Source organism: Vicugna pacos, chromosome 11 (genome assembly GCF_048564905.1).
Source record: "Vicugna pacos chromosome 11, VicPac4, whole genome shotgun sequence".
Lineage (NCBI taxonomy): Eukaryota > Metazoa > Chordata > Mammalia > Artiodactyla > Camelidae > Vicugna > Vicugna pacos.
The window spans coordinates 21,481,131-21,499,968 of record NC_132997.1 but is presented as its reverse complement, the minus strand read 5'-3'; the positions used below and the strand labels follow the sequence as shown (position 1 = coordinate 21,499,968).

The 18,838-nt window shown below is 48.3% G+C and overlaps 1 pseudogene; it reads right to left on the bottom strand.

Moving 5' to 3' along the window:
• Positions 1–18,280: 18,280 nt before the first annotated feature.
• On the bottom strand, positions 18,281–18,401 carry LOC140699937 (small nucleolar RNA SNORA31; annotated as a pseudogene).
• Between the last annotated feature and the right edge of the window lie 437 nt (positions 18,402–18,838).

Here is an 18,838-nt window from a genome sequence, read left to right as displayed (position 1 = left end):
TATGTCCCAAGTAATGTGTTATCACCTCTGAGAAGAATCAGGAGTTGTAAATTCACAGACACCTCAGGAGCAGTGGGCATCCCGGCACTGAAGGGGAGGGCAGGCAGCAGAGCCTGACTGGTACTTATAGTGCGTCCCTCTGCTCTGGCTCTGGCTCTGGCGCTGTCTCAGGCAGGAGAGCTGGAGCTGGCTCTCCTCCCAGAGTGGTTTCTCCAGCGGGTTCTGGAGCTAGTGCTGTGGCTCCAAGAAGGGAAATTCTCATCAATAGGACTGCTTTCCCACGTGTCTCCCAAAGCCAGGGGAGCCCTCACTGCTACTCAATCAACTCTCAGTCCCTGATTCCACCTCCAGGGAGTCTTCCCAGACTCTGCTCTGTGTTGTCCAGTGCCTTCCCCTCCCCACCCACCAGATCCCCCACCCTGCATCCTCCTCACCATCACTGTCTGCCTCTGGGACCTCCAGTTGCTCCAGCTGTGCCAGGAGGAGGTGGGCCTGCTGCTCCAGGTCTGAGCCAGGCATGCTCAGCTCTATGTAAGAGACATTGGTCTTAAGGCAGGGAAATTCTGGAGGCTGGTGAAAATCATCTGGGTACTGGAGCAGCCAGGTGCCCAGGATGGAGGACATGGCCCTGGGGGTAGCCATGAGGGCACCAGAGTCAGAGGCTTGGCTGTTCCCACCACGTTGGGCTCCCAGGGTAGCCCAGCAGGGACCTGGGCCTCTTTGCCTTTGGCTCCTGCCCATCCAGAGGCCGGCTCTGCTCCATGTCCCATCTCACTTGGCAGTCTGGGCAGAGGCGGGCTTGGACACAGAGAAGGGGCTGCTATAAACCTTCTGAAGGGACAGCCCTGGCTCAATGGCGTGACCACCTGTCCACCGCTTCAGGGACACTTGTCACACTGCTATGTCCCTCTCCCTGCCCCTCCCCACTGCATGGCACCTCTGTGAGGACAGGCAGGCTGTGTGCTCTGGGCACTGCCCTCTAAGGGACACGGGAGCTGCTCTATGAGTGTCTGAGCTCATAGACACAGACAGGCTGTGTCGGCCATCCAGGCTGCCCACGGGCCTCCTCACACCTCAGACTTCAGCTCCTGCACCTGCTGGCCGCATAATCCTCCAGGGAGCCTGCCTGGGTCTCCTTCTGCCCCTGCCACTCACCATCATCAGGATGGGTTCAGCTGTGCCCTGAGGCTCCCTGGGTCCCCTGAACACCAACTGAGTCCCCACCATTGAGGCTCCACTAGATGGTGGGCAGGATGCTCTCCACCCCTTGTGTTCTGTGTCTCACAAAGGGCGTGTGGGCAGGGATGGGATGGATAGGGGGTGGTTGTGGGTTTTCTTAGGGCTTGACTCTGTCCTCTGACCTCCCACATGCCCCTCACAGTCCCATCCACAGCTCTCTGGGTCTCGTCTCCTCTTTGCCAGGGGAAGCCCTAGGACTTCTGCTCTCAAGCCAGAATCACAGGGTATGTGCGATCCAGGATTCTGCCCACCTCTGCCCAACCAGAGAGCCCACAGCTTCACACAGTATTTGCGGAAGGAGTCCCTCACCTTCAATCCAGGAGACTCACTGTTTCAGCTGGTGCAGGGGTCCCCCATCCTCTTCAGTAAAAGGGAGGCTGCACCCGTATCTAGAGGACAGCAGGAAGGCATCACATGGACTGTCCTGAGCACACTAGCTGGATGTGGTGTCTAGTGTGACACTGTGAGTCCTGGGAGAATGGAAGCCCTGGAGGGCATGGCTGTTGTCTGCTCGATGCATTAAATGATGGTTGTTCCTAGAAAAGCCCCATCCCTTGGGGCCCTTCCTATGTATTTGAGGAATGAGTGAGCCCACCCAGCCCCGTAGCGCACATCTGAGTGGGCCTGGGACCCCTCTTGTCCCTCCCAGGGATCCCTGCTCTCACTCTCCCAGGACAGGGACAGCTAATGGCATCACAGGCCCCCTTTGAAATGGGAAAACAGTTCCACCCAAGGCCAAAGTCCCAGTGACACAGGAGGCAGGAGGACAATGACAAATTCACACAACCACAGCCCCGCCAGCTGCCGTTTCTGTGAGCCAGGGCCCCAGAAAGTGTTTTTGGTGGTCTCCCTCTGTTCCTCCCCTCCTAGGGCCTGATCGTCTCTTGACCCCAGTGTGCAGGGGGGCAAACTGAGGCTTAGGGAGGCAGAGGAACAATGCCTCATGTCACTGCTAGTAAGTGGGCCGAGTCTCCAATGTCCCATGAAGACAGAGTGCTCACCTTTCGAACAGATGGTCCAGCACCTGCTGGGTGGTGGCAAAAGTTCAATAATTGCCCAGAAATGTGTTCACATAGGAGGGGTGGCCGACCAGGACTGCAGGCACCAGGTTGGCCACCAGCTTCTCCAGCCTGTGTTGCTGGAGGCTCCACACCCTGTAGGTCTCATCCTTGCTCCCTGATGGTCCATCTTCCCCCTGGGGTGGAAAGAGCAGAGACATGAGTCAGAGGCAGCACCAGGGACCCCCAGGGATTGGGGCTGGAGACCAGACCGAATCCTCAAGCCTCAAGTTCTTGTGCCAGAGGTGGAAGAGGGGAGCCCTGAGCAGATTCAAGGTTCTTGGCATCACCAGTACAAGGGGCGGAGTGTGATGATTAAATGCATTAGTGTCTCAGATCATTGTGTCAGCACCGCAGTGACAGTACCTCCCTGCATGAATTACCTCATCCCTGTGACTGCTGTCACAGCATCCCATTCCAGAGATGAGAACACAGAGACTGATCCCTGGGTGGGAAGGACGAGGTTTGTCAGGCCAACGTGGGCACATGGGGAAGGAGGAGAAACAGGGCAATGTGTAGAAAAATGCAGAAACACTGTTGACTTAACATGAACTGAAGTTCTGTCCAAGTCTCTTTCTGAGATTTGGACTCATATGTGGTCATTCACTTTGCATCTGGCCAAGGCAGGGCCTGGGCTGTGAGGGTGGGTGGGGGAGATGGGGAATCAGATTCCTTGGCCAGCAGGTCTCTAAGAGGCAGCCCGGGGAGGAGCGGGGCAGCTGTTGGGCCCAGGGCTTCCTGGACATTGAGTCTCCTCACTCACACTCACCCTCCGCCCATCCTGGGCTCTGCTGGTGTCGTGGGGCACCTGCCCCTCCTGCAGGGAGATGGAGTGGGGGACTCCATGGTCCAGGTCCTGTCCCATCTCCTGTGTGGAGTCCTGCAAACACAGTGCCCAGCGGCCAAGCAGAAACCTCAGAGCCCTGTCTGGTTATCTTGGTGGTTCTCCAACCCATAAGACATCTCCAGTCCTGACACACATACACCACTGTCTGTACAGACCTCCTCCACGGACAAAAAGCTGACAAAGTGGGGGCCTTGGATTCCCATTGGCAGAGAGAAGAGGCCCCTCAGGAGTCCTCTTTCCTCCTCATCAGCCCTGTCCTTGGGTGTGGCCATGACAGGACCAGCAGGTTACCAAGTGTTCAACAACCCATTCCTGCCCAGAGGGGACACCTCCCCTCAAGTCCCCCTTCTCCGACATGGAGATGAGGGGAAGTGGGCCTGCCCAGGGAGGGCCCCCAACGGATCTGGTCCCAGACTAGCCTTCTACAGTCCACCCTGTGTTACCTTAGGTGGCCTCCTCAAAATAGGCCAGAGGTGTCTAGGTTGAGGGTTCCACAGACGCCTACAGCCACTGAACAACCTCTCAGTCCAGGGTTTCCTGGCAGAGAAGCCCTGGGAGACCGGGAAACAAGAAGAGAACATGTTTCTTCTTCAACTGTCTCCAGCCAAGTGCGCTGGCTCGGGACTGTCACTAGAATGTGGGTGCCTGGTAACCAGGTTCCATTTCTGTTGGGGTCTGTAGTCAAGGAAGTGACATCACTTCCTGGGGTCCACTTCCTTGACCCCCCTCCTCAGACAACATCACTCACAGCCCTCTGGGCTGCTGCCTACTCACCCCCTTCTCCTCGCAAACCCACCTCTTCCACAGTTACAGCAGCCGTGCCCTCTCCACGGCTCCCGGGGAGGCTCTGTGTGCAGCTGTGGCGAGATGCCCTGGCATCCAGACTCAACTCCTCATTCTTACCTGTTCTCCATCCTGGATAAGTCCTGGTGTCTGTCAAGGCTTGTCTGTCTCCCCACCTGCACAGTGGGGGTGATTCTACATGGTACTTCTAGGGACGTCCTCTGGTGTAAGTGGAATAAGGCTGAAACAATGGGGGAGTGGTGTCCCATGTAGGCGATGCCTCCCATGTTTTTCTTCCTCTGACTTCCTCCTCCATATCTGTTCCTCTTCTGATCCCACCCCATCATCCTTATTCAATGTACAGTGGTGTACGTGTGTCTGTGTGTGTGTGTGTGTGTGTGTGTGTCTCTAGGCCAGTGCTCATGGTCTGTGTGGCCAGTAGAAAACTGCCCCCACACAGGAGGGATGGGTAAGAGCATCCTGAGGTCTGAGGGTTTCTAATTTCCAGAGCAAACTCGAGAGGGGCTGAGGCCCTGGCTAGAAGCTCAGAGCTCATGACTCAAGGCCATGCAGGTAGCAGGGCTGGAGCTGAGATCAAATACAGTCTGGTTCCACTGTCCACTCTCAGTACCACAGTGCTGGGGGCAGGGGGACTGTCCTCTTCACCAGTCACACAGTCTGGCAGGCTGACCTTCTCTGGTGGACATGCAGTGGCCCAGGGACAGATGGGCACATGATGGGCCGCTGACTCCAGACAGACTTGACAATCTCATTTGCTGTTTCATTTATGTTTCTGTCTTTAAATGCCTCTCCCCAAGGCTGAGGCTGGCTGTCAGGTTTTATCCAGGCCCAATTGCAGTAGAAACAGAGGCGAGGCCACCAGGAACAAGAGGATTTGTACTCAGCTGGAATATCTCATCTTGCTTGTAACCCCCTGAGAAGCAGTTTCTCCCAGTGGCTTCATTATAAAGTGGTATCGGTTTTGCAATTTGTTTAGATTTCTTGTATTAGTTATATCATATAGTATTTATCTTTGTCTGTCAGACTTACTTCACTTAGTATGACTATCTCTAGATTTCTTAGACATGCACCCCAATGTTCACAGCAGCACTATTCACAACAGTCAAGACACAGAAGCAACCTAAATGTCCATTGACAGATGAATGGATAAGGAAGGTATCATATATGTGCACAGTGGAATATTACTTAGCCAGAAAAAAGAATGAAATAATGTCATTTCCAGTAACATGGATGGACACGGCATTTATCATACTAAGTGAAGTAAGTCAGACAGAAAGACAAATATATCACTGGTATATGGAATCTAAAAAAATGATACACATAAACTTACTTATAAAACAGAAACAGACTCACAGACATAGAAAACAAACTACGGTTCCCAGGATGGAAAGTGGTGGTGAGGAGGGTTAAATGAGGAGGGTGGGATTAGCAGGTGCACACGACTATACATAAACTAGATAAACGATATGGATGACTTAATAGTACAGGGAACTGTATCCAGTAACTATTAATAACCTATAATGGCAAGAATATGAAGCAGAATATATATATACATGTATAACTGAATCACCACGCTGTACAGCAGGAACGAAGGCAACAATGTGAATCAATGTTCTTCAATAGGCCGTGGGGACGGAGAGGGTGCAGCGATCCCAGAGGAAATAACAGCTGCCCAGCCCTGATGGGGGTGGGGGCTGAAGGATGATGAAGGGAGGGGACCTCCAGACAGAAGGACTCCCAGAGAGAATGAATCGGGAGCCAGGACCCCTTTCATGCTGGAATCCTATGATGGGATGGATGGCTCAGCTCATAAGGACCAGGCCGCCAGGTGACGTGGAGAATGGACCAGAACAGGTGAGGAGGGGAGCTGGGTGCCTCCCTGGGAGGCTGGCACAAGAATAGACAGGAGGGAAGGAGGGCGAATGAGGCTGGGCCCAGGCCCTGAGATCAAGAAGGGGAAGGATCAGAGGGGGCTGATGGAAGAGAGGTGACAGGATCTGGTGATAACTTAGCCCAGAAGTGGAGGAGACAATCCTCAGATTTCTGGCTGAGGAAACTGGGCGGAAGGTGCTGCCATTGCCCACACACAACACGGAGAAAGAGCGGGCTTGAGGGAAGGATGATGACTTTCCTTTTGGACATGATGCTAAAGGGTCTGTAGGCCTCTGACTCTGAGTCCAGCTGCCTCGTGTCCCTGGGAACTTTTAGAAATGCAGTTTCTCAGGCCCTACCCCTGACGTCCTAAGTCAGGAACCCCGTGGGTGGGTGGGCCCTGCAATCTGGGTGTTAACAACCCTCAGGCCCTCCCAGGAAGGGTGTGCTGGTCAGTGTTTAACAACTCATTCCAGAGAGGAGGAGTCCTGATTTTAGTATCTGCCAATTCAGTGGTGGGGAGCATCCCACCATGGCTGATTTCTAGCCACTCATCTGACACCGCTCCATGTGGAGTTGGGAAGAGATGCAGCAGTTGTCTTTGATGTCTGTCTCTTTGGCTCTAGTTAACGTTTTTTAGAGGTAAATGTTTTTCTTTGAATATTCCATTCATTCTGTTTGTAGGGTTGAATAATTTGTGCTTCTAAGATTATATCACAAAATATTTGTCTATTCTCTTAATAATGGACATTTGGGTTAGCTCAAGTGTGGGTTATTACAAAAAATATTATTTAGTACTTATTCACCTCTTTTTTAAAATCTATTTTTATTTACTCTGTATGATGAATACCTGGGAGTAGCTATATTGGGTAGATAAGTGCTAAATGCATCTTTGTTTATTCAGAGATTTCTAGAGGCATAATTTACAAGGCATAAATTCACTCATTTAAATGCAAAATTCTTTGGTTTTTGTGTTTGTAAATGTGCAGAGTTGTGTCTCCCACATAATCCCATTTTAGAACAGTTCTATCACAGGAAAAAAGATTTCTCCATCCACACTTTTCTTTATTGGCTTCATTTGACACAGTCAGTCTCTCTCGTTGAAATGCTTCCATGATATAGATTCCAGTTCAATACATTCTACCATTTTTACAATTGTTTTTGTGGTCATTTTCTGTATTTTTATGAACTCATTGGCCTTTCATTCTGTGACTCCACTGATGGTTTCTACTTTCCTTCCAAACTCTTTAGCATTACTTTGACTCAGGGATTAGGTCTTGATCCAGTTTTCTTTCTCAGCCACTCATCTCCTTGCTGACCTCATCCAGACTTGTCACGTCCATGACATCTAGACTGTCATGACTTGAAATTCATTTTTTCATTCCAAACCTTTCCGTACAGCCTAGGTTTATGCCCACCCAGCTGTCTCCACAACATCTCCATGTGGACATCTAACAAGCCAAAAACATTAAACTTCTCCCCTGAACCTGCTCTCCCTAATTCTCCCTTTTTTGTGACAGTAACTCCATCCTGACAGGAGCTCAAGCCCCAGTTTTGTGGTCTTTCTTGACATCTCCCCTCTTTTCACCTCATCTCCTCCCCATCACTGAACCCCATCCTCAGTTTCAGACTATGTCCCTCATTGGCCTCCCCCTATTCTACCTGAGCAGAGCTGCCACCACCTCTTGACTGGATGGCAGTGGCTGCCACTAACCACGCTCCTTCCCGGGCCCTCACTCCTGTAGGCTGTTCTCCACCCAGCATCAGAGGACCCAGTCAGGTCACTGCTCAGTTCATTCTGCCCACAGCTTTCCATTCCTCACAGATGAAGCCAACATGCACACAGCACCCATGAGTCCTACGTCATCTGTCAGGTGGTTACCTCTACAGCCTGGCCAGGCCGCACTCTGCTGCAGCCTCACAGGCCTCCTTGCTGCTCCTTGATTGTGACGGGGTGCTCCTGCCCCAGGGCCTGGCATTAGCTCTTCCCTCTGCCTTGAATCCTCCCTGGACACACACATGGTGGTCTCCCTCCTTCCTTCAGGTCTCAGCTCAAATGCCTGCTTGTCAGTAAGATCTCCCCAGGTCCCTTGTGATCACACAGTAGGAACAATGATGACTGCCCCATACATCACCACCCCTACCACCTCCCTGTCTCATTCCCTTCAAGCTTTTCGTACCATTTCCATGTAAAGTACAGTCTTTTGTGAATTGTCTAATTTTTAACTGAATTGGAAGTTTCATGAGGGCAGGGTTTTTTTAGACCAATATGTTACTGTTTTATCCTGAATGTAACACTCATTACGTAATAGATGCAGTATGAATGCAAATGAAAGGATGACTGAATTGCATGAGAATCAAATATGTATTTTATTTTATTTTAATGAATTTGTCACTTTTTCCAAATCTGCATGTGGACGTGTATGCCAGCAGAGTTCAGTCACTCTTTAGTCTGCTGATGTAAATTAATTTCCTCAAGATCATCTTAGGAAGTGACACACTAGGCTCAAAAAGATTTAATGAAAACATTAGAAAAAAAATCTATAAAATGAAATAAATACTTAATAAAGACTTAAACAAGAGAAATTTTAAAAAATAACAATAGAGTTAATAAGCCACTAGCTAACTATTTATGAAAAAAAGAACAGAAACACAAATAACAAATATTAAGAACCAAATCCAGTACATTCTCTGTAGAACTTGACGGTGTTAAAATAATACTAAGAAAATATTTTGAAAAACATAGATTGAAAATTTTTTCCTACAGAGATCACATGCACAATGTTTTAAAAACTAATTTATAAAAACACGCAAAGTGTAATAAAACAAAACTCTGTGTCTTAGAAATGAATTGAACCAATTATTAAAAAGTCAAACTAATCCTGCAAAATATTTTGAAATTCCCACTGGGAAAACTTCAGATCCAGTCTTATGAAATACTGCAAAAATTTAAGGAAGTAAAAACAGAAATTCCCTCAGTCTGTGCCAACTCATATTTTACTTAGAGATTCTCCATCTGGGGTAGAGGTTTCAGCTTTGGATGTCTTGCTCCATTGCCTGTACTTGTGCCTACTGGGGTGTCCTTAGGTAGAGCAGTTAACTCACCAGGGCATCAGGTTTTGGAGGGTCATTCCATGACCCACTGAGATCCTTACTCCACATTGTCCAAGTCTGCTGCCCAGATCCCCACAGCTAGACCCCCACATCCCTTTCAAACAGTACATACACCTGAGCCTGCCAGGACGGTAGCAAGAAACTGATGAAGACACTTCTGGGAAGAGATCCAAGCCTAGACACTAGACACACGTGTTAAGTCATTCAGTCATCATGATGACCTTTAAGATACTTGCTGTCGGGTCCTTTATATGGATGGATAATCTGAGGATGACAAAGAGAAGTGATTATTGTCAGGTGTCATCAGTCTTAGATGGAAGTGTCAGTACTCAGCCCAAGCCTGGCTCAGGTCCTGTTCTTTGATGCCTCACAGATGAAGAGAGTGGAGAACTGAAGCCCAGGTGTCCCAAGGGAGTCAGGTGACCAGCAAAGGAATCCTGTACCAGCTGTCCTGAAGGTGCACTGAGCCTGGATCCCCCGGGGCTGCTTGGCAGTACATTGGCAGTAGGAGGCCATAAAGCTGGAGTGGGTTTCATGGTGCCATTTCTAGGGAACAGAAGTGAAGCTAGTCTGTTAGCTTTTCTTTTGGTAATTATTTTACAGCCATTTTTTCCATTTTGGGGGAAAAGCAAAGAGTAGATGCCAGTTCTTAGGTTTTGCAGGACATAGAACAGTTCATGACTGTTGAATTTGTGTTGCCCTTTAGGTATCAAGAGGAAGCTCTAAGCAGCCCAGATAACACTCCAGGTGCAAAGGTCCCAGGCACTTGTGGATGCATCATGAGAACCATCTTCATAACCAGGGCTATTTAAGGAAGAGTGTACATCCAAACAAAGAATACTTGCTGCAATACCTTAAGTGGCTTGTCTAGTTGAAGTTTCAGGTGAAATACAGAGAGAGAGAGATGTAATTTTTATACTCCTGAAAGAAAAAGAATTCACAGAATTGGAAAACTCTAACTGGGAAATAAACCCAAATTTTAAAAGCACTAACTTGGAGCCTCCCTACCTGTAGATGACCCCTGGAGGAAGGGGTCATTTTACACTCTGTCTTTTGAAAGAGGATTGCAGACTTCCACCTTTATAAACCTCAGTGAACACAGATTCCAACCTGATCCCTGGTACTGCTGAGAAAGAAGGTCTATTTTAACAAATATCCCAACACCCAGAAATGGAGGTGAAGGCTACATTTGGAAAATAATTTTGCAAAGAGACAGCTCATCCACCGGTGGAGCCCTTTGCCATCCTGCTCTGAACATGGGTGCAGCCCAGATGTGGGCAGATGTTGATGCAGATGACCAACTCTTCCTCCCTCTCTGTCCTGATCACTTGCAGTTCCAGGGAACCCCCTAAGGGTCATGCTTAGCTCACCCCAACATGTACCCACTTCTGTGAACATGCCATGATCCAAGCCCCCCCTTCTGCCAGCCTGTATTGCTAAGGATCTAAGGTGACTCATCAAAATGAGGATTCTCTGGACTCTCTCCTGGAAGTCCAGCCCCGTGGGTATGACTTACCCTGCTCTGCATTGAATGATCACTGCATACAGCAGGAGCTGAATATTAGAATGCACACGGGCCAGGTTTGCAGCGTGAAATAGGGACAGGATGCCTTTACACCTGCTCCTGGTGCTCAGCCCACCTTCCAGCACCCAGCAGTGTACTCCACACCCCTGTGCCGTGGCGCCTGCTGTCCCCTCCCTCAGGATGCGGGGATCTCTTCCCACACTTGCCTCCAGACTTCAAATCTTCCCTGCCCCCAAGCTCTAGTTCATATGGCTCTTCATCTGGACCCTTCTCCCACCTCCTAAATGCCCCATCACATTGTGCCGAGTGCTGACCATTTCCAGGGTTCCCACCACCACCACACACACACTTCATTGACTGCTCTAGCTTCATATTCAATCCGGACGTTAGGCATAGCCTGACTCTGTTCTTCTGCTTGTTCCATAGTATGTAACCATTCTGGGGCTTTTGCATTTGCAAATGGAGATTAGAATCAGTTTGTCTATATGTATAAAACCACTTACTGCAATTTTGATTTAGGATGTCTTTAATCTGTAGATGAGGTTGGGGACAATTGACAGTTTAACAGTGAGTCTTCTTAGTTATGCAAATGGAATCTCTCTCCATTTATTTAATTCTTCTCTGATTTATTTCATCACTATTCTGTCATATTGCTCATATAAATCTTGTATATATTTTGTTAGATTTCTACCTAAGTATGTCATCTATTGGTGCTTATTATGGTACGTTCTTAATTTCAAGTTCAGATTATTCAGTGTTCATATATAGGAATACTGAGAATTATTCTAAGTGAACAATCAGTAGGACAACAAGTGATGATGCTAAGCTCTGTGTCGGGCTGTCTCCTCTGGACTAGGATCCCTGGTCAAGGGGTTTCACCCAGATCCAGGCTGAGTGTTCATAGCGCTCTTCATCCTACCATCCCTCAGGGAGTGGGGGCTTTGTGGGCTGTGTCAGTCAGGTAACAGCCACCCTCCAGTGTCGTTGACTGTCTGGTGCATTGCTTAGTGTCTTCATGAGAGGCACTTGATGTCTTTATGTGCAACCGAGTGGGCTAAACTCCATTCCACATCTTTGATTCTGTGATTCAGTGATAACTTTCTTTACACTCAATGCTATAAATAAATTACGTACATTTATTTTTACAGACCCCACTGCTACCACCTAATATGAGCAGGGCTTTCAGTGGGCTCTGTGCTCCCAATGTCTTTGGAAAGTTCTTTGCCATCAGGATCAATGGCCCAGGAGAAGGCCATCAAGCTGTTCCCTTCCATGACATTCCAGGCCTAGCAACACGTCCCAGGAAGGTCATCCTCCAGGCATTCTGTGGGGAATGTGAACCTGAGAATCTCTGCCTGGTCCTCCAAAGGGATATGAAGGGAGGGACAATTAACACAGCCGGTACTTTGGAGTACCCTGGGTTCTGCCTCTGGCCACAAAAGAAGAAATGGTCCTGACCGAGAACCCTCCCCAGGACACAGCCAAGAAGAGCCAAATGCATGACTGGGAGAGAAGAGGCAAATCCAGGGAAGAACTGGAGGCCCATGAGACCAGAACCAGCATCGGATCCTGCCCCAAATGGCAGGAGTATAATCTGTGGCATCTTATACAATGAATGACTGGCTCATTTTCCTCTATGATTCTTCATTCATAACCTGAGTTTTGTTCTATAGAGAAAAATGTCCTTGGGTGACACCCACACCCCAGCTCTGCCTTCCAAAGAAGAGAGAGCCAGCTGGCTTCATTCTCCCAGTCATGTCCCAGGAAAAGACAGACACTCCCAGGAAACTCCCAGGGACTGAACTTGATTGTCAATCTGCATGAGGCCAGGTCTGGAGGAGCAGAAGCAGGTACTGACAAGCCTTCCAGACCTGCAACCTCCCAGACTGGTCACGTACACATCCATGGACATGTGACCTTCCTCACACTCGGAGGGGGACACAGTGGCAGATTATGACTCTTCCCCGGGGCTACACTTCCTCCAAATTCCATTTGGTGAAATTGCACCACCAGTGGCCACGTTTCAGTCTGTATTAAGTATTTATTTTTTAGCTTTTCCTCTACTGTTTTCTATGAAATTTTCTTAAGCCTAGAGTTAGTTCCCAAGAAGTTCTTGAAGAAATTAATTTTCCATCAGCAGACTAAAGAGTGAATGGACTATGCTGACATATATGTCCACATGCAGATTTGGAAAAATTCATAGGTTTATTAATATAAAATGAAATATATTTATGATTCTCATGCAATTCAGTCATTCTTACATTTGCATTCATACTGCACCTACCATGTAATGAGTGTTACCTTTGGGATAAAGAAGTAACAGATTGGTTTAAAACCTTCCTTCATGAAACATTCAATTCAATTAAGAATTCGACAATTCACAAAAGACTGCACTTTACATAGGAAACAGTAAGAAAACTTTGAAGGGAAATGAGGCAGGGAGGTGGAACGGATGGTGATGCACGGGGCTGTCATCACTGTTCCTACTGCACGATCACTACAAGGGACCTGGGGAGATCTTACTGACAAGCAGGCATTTGAGCCAAGACCTGAAGGAAGGAGGGAGACCACCATGTGTGTGTCCAGGGAGGATTCAAGGCAGAGGGAAGAGCTAATGCCAGGCCTTGGGGCAGGAGCACCCCGTCACAATCAAGGAGCAGCAAGGAGGCCTGTGAGGCTGCAGCAGAGTGCGGCCTGGCCAGGCTGTAGAGGTAACCACCTGACAGATGATGTAGGACTCATGGGTGCTGTGTGCATGTTGGCTTCATCTGTGAGGAATGGAAAGCTGTGGGCAGAAGGAGCTGAGCAGTGACCTGACTGGATCCTCTGATGCTGGGTGGAGAACAGCCTACAGGAGTGAGGGCCCCGGAAGGAGCGTGGTTAGTGGCAGCTTCAGCCATCCAGTCAAGAGGTGGTGGCAGCTCTGATCAGGTAGAATGGGGGGGGCCAACGAGGGACATAGTCTGAAATTGAACATGAAGGCTTTGCTTACGGGGAGGAGATGAGGCGGAGAGAGGGGAGAAGTCAAGAAAGACCTCAAAACTGGGGCTTGAGCTCCTGTCAGGATGGAGTTACTGTCACAAAAAGGGGAGAATGAGGGAGAGCAGGTTCAGAGGAGATGGTTAATCTGCTTTTGGCTTGTTAGATGTCCACATGGAGATGTTGTGGAGACAGCTGGCTGGGCATAAATCTAGAATGTATGGAAAGGTTTGGAATGAAAAAATGAATTTCAAGTTATGACAGTCCAGATGTCATGGATGCCACAAGCCTGGATGAGGTCAGCAAGGAGATGAGTGGCTGAGAAAACTGGATCAAGACTGGATTCCTGAGTCAAACTAATGCTAATGAGTTTGGAAGGAAAGTAGAAACCATCAGTGGAGTCACAGAATGAAAGGTCAATGAGTTCATAAAAATACAGAAAACGACCACAAAAACAATTCTAAAAATGGTAGAATGTATTGAACTGGAATCTATATCACGGAAGCATTTCAACAGAGAAAGAGAGACTGACTGTGTCAAACTAAGATGATAAAAGTGTGGATTGAGAAATCTTTTATTCCTGTGATAGAAATGTTCTAAAATGGGATTGTGAGGGAGACACAACACTGCACATTTACACACATGAAAACTGAAGAGTTTTGTTGTTTAAACGAGTGGATTTATGGTATGTAAATTATACCTCAGGAAGTCTCTTTCAAAATGATGTATTTAGCACGTATCTACCCAATAGATCTCCTCTCAGGTGGTAAATGAAAACATATTTATAAAAAAGATGCATGCATATATATACAAAAACATTTATTCATAATAACCCACACTTGAGCTAACCCAAATGTCCATTATTAAGAGAATGCACTGATTTCTGCTTGAAGGAGGTACTGGGGATTGAACCCAGGACCTCTTGGGTGCTGAGCATGCGCTCCACCAGTTGAGCTTTACCCTCCCCCCCAGATATTCCAGGACAGCTGTTTGTTGGGAGCTGGGGAACCCACAGACACTTAATGCTGGCCCCTTCTCATTGCACATGAGGACAGCTTGGCCAGAGAGAAAAGTGCTCCGGGAGAGAAGTCTGTGAACAGAGCATCGGATTTCCCAACCAGGGCCACATGGGGCGTGACCACACCCAACCCATCTTCTGCGCAGAGGTTCAGGCACCAGCTTCATGGGCAAGGGGAACCTAGTCCTTCTGCCTGTGCCTGTGTGTGTTTTCAGCTTTTCTTAACAATGAGATTCATCTGGAGCTTGTGTCCTCTATAACCGTGTAGAGGAATAACTGATGAGGGAGGTGATATCAATTGGTGATGAGAAGACCCCGGGATTTTGAGCCTGAAAGACCTGGGTTTGAATCCCAGCTGTGCCCATCACCACCGGTGAGACTTTAGAGTGCCCAACCTGCACACCCAGCTTCCGTTTGTCCCTAAAATGGGGCTTTCATGAGAGTCAGAAATGGCACATCAGAAGGTAGGTTCTCAATAAATCGTAGTTGCCACTGAAACGCATGGGGCTCTTGTAAGCTTAAGTGATAAATTTCCTATAGGTTGTTAATGGCTAGGAAGCATCCTCACTCCCGTACATTTTCGTGGTGCAGGGCTCTTTCGAACAGGCTGTGGCTTTAAAAATGCAGATGCCTTCTGCCCAAGAGGAAAAAGCTTTCCGAGGGAAGCCAAAGGGCATCCTGTTCTGATTAGCAGCCTCCATCTGCACTCGGATGCCTGCTCTCACCCGACACAGAAGGCTGAGCAGGGATCTGGATCAGAACTGTTTGAAATGTGACTGCAGGGAGACCAGACTGCATCGCCGTTATCTTCCTGCTGGTCATCCTCAGGGAAAATGCACTGAAGATTTGGGAAGAAGCCTCAGGTGGAGAAGGCGCAGCTCCGGGGCTGCCTCAGAGGTGGCCAGCTTTCTGTGCTGCCGACGGCAGTGTGGCCGCCACACTTGGTGCAGGGAGTTGTGACCGCCATATGCATTTCATTTCTGCACGTTGATTGGACCTGTTCCTGTTTGTTCTCCACGATTGCTGTCTGAATGGAAAGTTAGCAGAACCATATGCATTCACTTCACATTGTCCAGGATGGAAAACCCTGGTCATTTGTCCCAGAAGAGAAATATCTGTGAAGCCACCAGATACTAAGCCTTAAATGCCATGGAGCTGTGTAACCTCTGATGCACCAAAACGGTGAGGGAAGTGAGGCAAAAATGGAAAACAAATTAGGATGTCTCTAAAAGACACGCAAGCCATTATTAACACAAGAATAAGATTAGACCTCAAGCACAACCTATTAGTTTTAGTTGTGAGTTTGCCATTCATATTTCTCCCACAGTGAAGCTACATTAAGAATAGTAGATTAAATAAATAAAGAATAATGAAGAAAGTGTTGATTGTCCTTTGTCACCCATAAGGACCCACATTTCCACTCTGTGGCAACAAAAATCAGTCATCTAAATATTAACAAGTAGAACACATTATAAACACTTAGTTATATAGTATTATCCCTGTAAAGCCATTACAACTGAAATAAAAACTGTTTTTTATTTTAACTATTAATACTCATCAAATGTTAATGAAAATATCCAACAAATAATTATGAAAAACACATTGCTTAAGTAATAAAGATGAAAGGTGATAATCAGTGTGAATATTTAATCCGCAAAATAAGGAACATACCATTAATAAGACTTAATTATGTCATTAAATATTTAATTTTACTTTCACCACTAAATTTTGTTTGCTTTTTGCATATTTTAAATGTAAAAAGCTGCTTAATAAAATTTGTAGTTTCAGCAACGTCAAATGCCAGAGCATTTAAGTTTGACTTACTGTCTTCATCAGATTGGTCAGGTGCCATTTTATTCACTATTCAATGAAATGAACAACCCTCCTTGCCTTCACTGCATGTTCTGTTTTACCAAAAAGTGGTTTAATAATTGATTCTGGATTATACCCACAGGTTAGTTTTCTCATAGTGAAGAAAAATAATTGCTTTCTCTTTGTATTTGTTTTTCAGTGAGTATCACACAGTGACTGTGCAGGAGAACATGGCTTGTGTTCTGCCTCAGATCACTGCAGAACAGGTCTGAAACCAGCCACAATTAGAACGTTTATTGGGGGTAGTGTGTAGCTCAGTGGGCGAGTGTGTGCTTAGCATGCATGAGGTCCTGGGCTCAATCCCTAGTCCCTCCATCAAAAAATTAAATAGATAAATAAATTTTTAAAACAGTGAGGAAAAAAAACCCAAACCCACAACCAATTAGACCATTTGTTTCCTGAGAGTCAATCTCATCACTTAGAACTCCTGCTTCCGGATAAATCTCATTTCACCGTTTAACGTCATAGTGAGTAAGTTAACTCAGCCTCACCCTCGCACGCAGTGAGAGCCTGTCTGTCTCAAGTGCTCTGAGCAGGGCCAGGCTGGATCCCTCACAGGCCCAGCACAAGGACCCTCACCTGGCTTGCACAACTCCCGGGAGCCCATTGTGCACATCTGTCCCTGACCCTGGTCAGTGACATCACATCAGGAGCTGGAAACCAGCTATGAAGCATCTCCCCCAAAGACACTGGCGAATGATACAAGTCAGGGCTCACCCCCCACCTCAGAGAGCCCGTTGTTAAACATTGCCCAGCACACCGCAGCCTACACCTGCGGGGATCAGGCCACGACACCCCACCCCTCTCCCGCCGTCTCCTCCTGGGTCCCGATGACCCAGTGGAGGAGGACAGGACAGATGCTCTGTGGCTGCCAGCAGGCCAGGGTGCCAGGGGCCCAGCTGGGCTTGGAGCAGCTCTGGGCAGCGGGGCAGGTGAAACGTTTTCCCTCCGCGTCTGTGACTCCTGACCAGCTCCGGCTCTGGTCAGCGGGTGAGGCGGGGGGGGGAATAACCACGCTCAGCTTTTCCTTCGCTGCCAGAATAGAAAAAGCTCTTTGTGGGGAGAGGAAGGCCCCTCCTCTCATGCACGTCTCCTGATGCAGCCGCTGCCCAGGCCGGCTCTGGACAGAGGCAGGAGACTGGCCATCCCAGCTGGGCCAGGCTGAGGGCTTTCCGGGGATAGATGGGCATTTGGTGCATCCTTGTCCCAAGGACGGTCCTAGGCAGCCCTGCGGGCCTCTCCTGACGGGCACACTCTGTGAGGCTCAGAACGGGGGTCTGCAGAGGCAGGGCCACGGGAAGACAGAAGTCTGCTGGGAAAGGCCTCTTCCTCCTCTGATAATGGCTGGACAGGACAGGAAAAGCAGAGAAGGAATCAGAAGCCCTGAGGGGAAATCCAATATTTCCAACCTCAGGTGTAAGTGTGGGTCTGGAGCAACATGTTTCATCCATTTAGGAACTCAATGACCTAACCTCCGGGCTTTGGGGAGGCCTGAGCCCCCAGACGCCGGGAGAAGCCTGTGGAAATGCTGGTCTGGCCTCCTCCCTCCTGACCACCAGGACTGCACAGGCTCATTGCTTTCCCAGGCCTGTAAGGCCTCTCAGGGATTCCCAGTCACCAGAAACACACCCTTCTGGGTTTTCATTTCCAACTGGGCTGGCAGTGCTGGACCCACATACAGATGGAGGCAGAAGGCTGGGGTATCTGCCCGTGGCCTCAAGACAGACAGGCCCGTCCTGACCCCCAATTCCTGGCTCACCCTGCACTTCCTTCCCTGGGACACACAGGCCCTTTTTATTTTTTATTTTTGTTTTGTTTTTTTCTTTCTAATTTTTAATTTTTTCTGCTGTTTTTTGTTGTTGTTAAAGTTGTTAAAAAGTTTTTGTTTGAGTTTTTTGCTTTTTGTTTGTTTTGTTTTATTTTTGTTTTTTGTTTGTTTATTGGTTTTTTGTTGATGTAGCCCCTATTCAACCTGGGCTGCCACCCAGACAGAAAGTACAAGGATTTTTCTTTCTCATCCTTGGTGCAAATCAAGAGAACAGCAGACTACTTAAGGTCTGTCAGTAGATGCAGACACACGGGCCCTTTTTAGATGAGCCACTGGGCTAAACTTGCTACCTTAAAAGAATGAACAACAGCCAGGATAACACTGGGGCTGGCTGCCTGATTCCTTGTGCTTAAATTTGATCTGATCTCCCAGTTTTTCTGCCTCTGTAGTGGGGTGTCAGGGCTATTGGTTTAATCATGGTGATGGGGGAGCCATCCTCACTCCAGAGGGGCTCTGCCCATGCAGGGGGCACCCAGGCGCAGGCTGGAGCCCATCTTCCCATTAGCAAGAGGCTGAGTAACTTTCCCCGGGGATGCAGAGGCTGAGATGTTGGGCTGCAGCCGCCACTTGATGACTCCTGCACTCTGCCTGCCTCCTCCTGCCTGTCCTGCCCTTCCTTCTAAGGGTCTGCTCAGGGGCTGCGCCCTCTGCAATGGCCTCCTTGGCCTCCCAGCTGAGATTA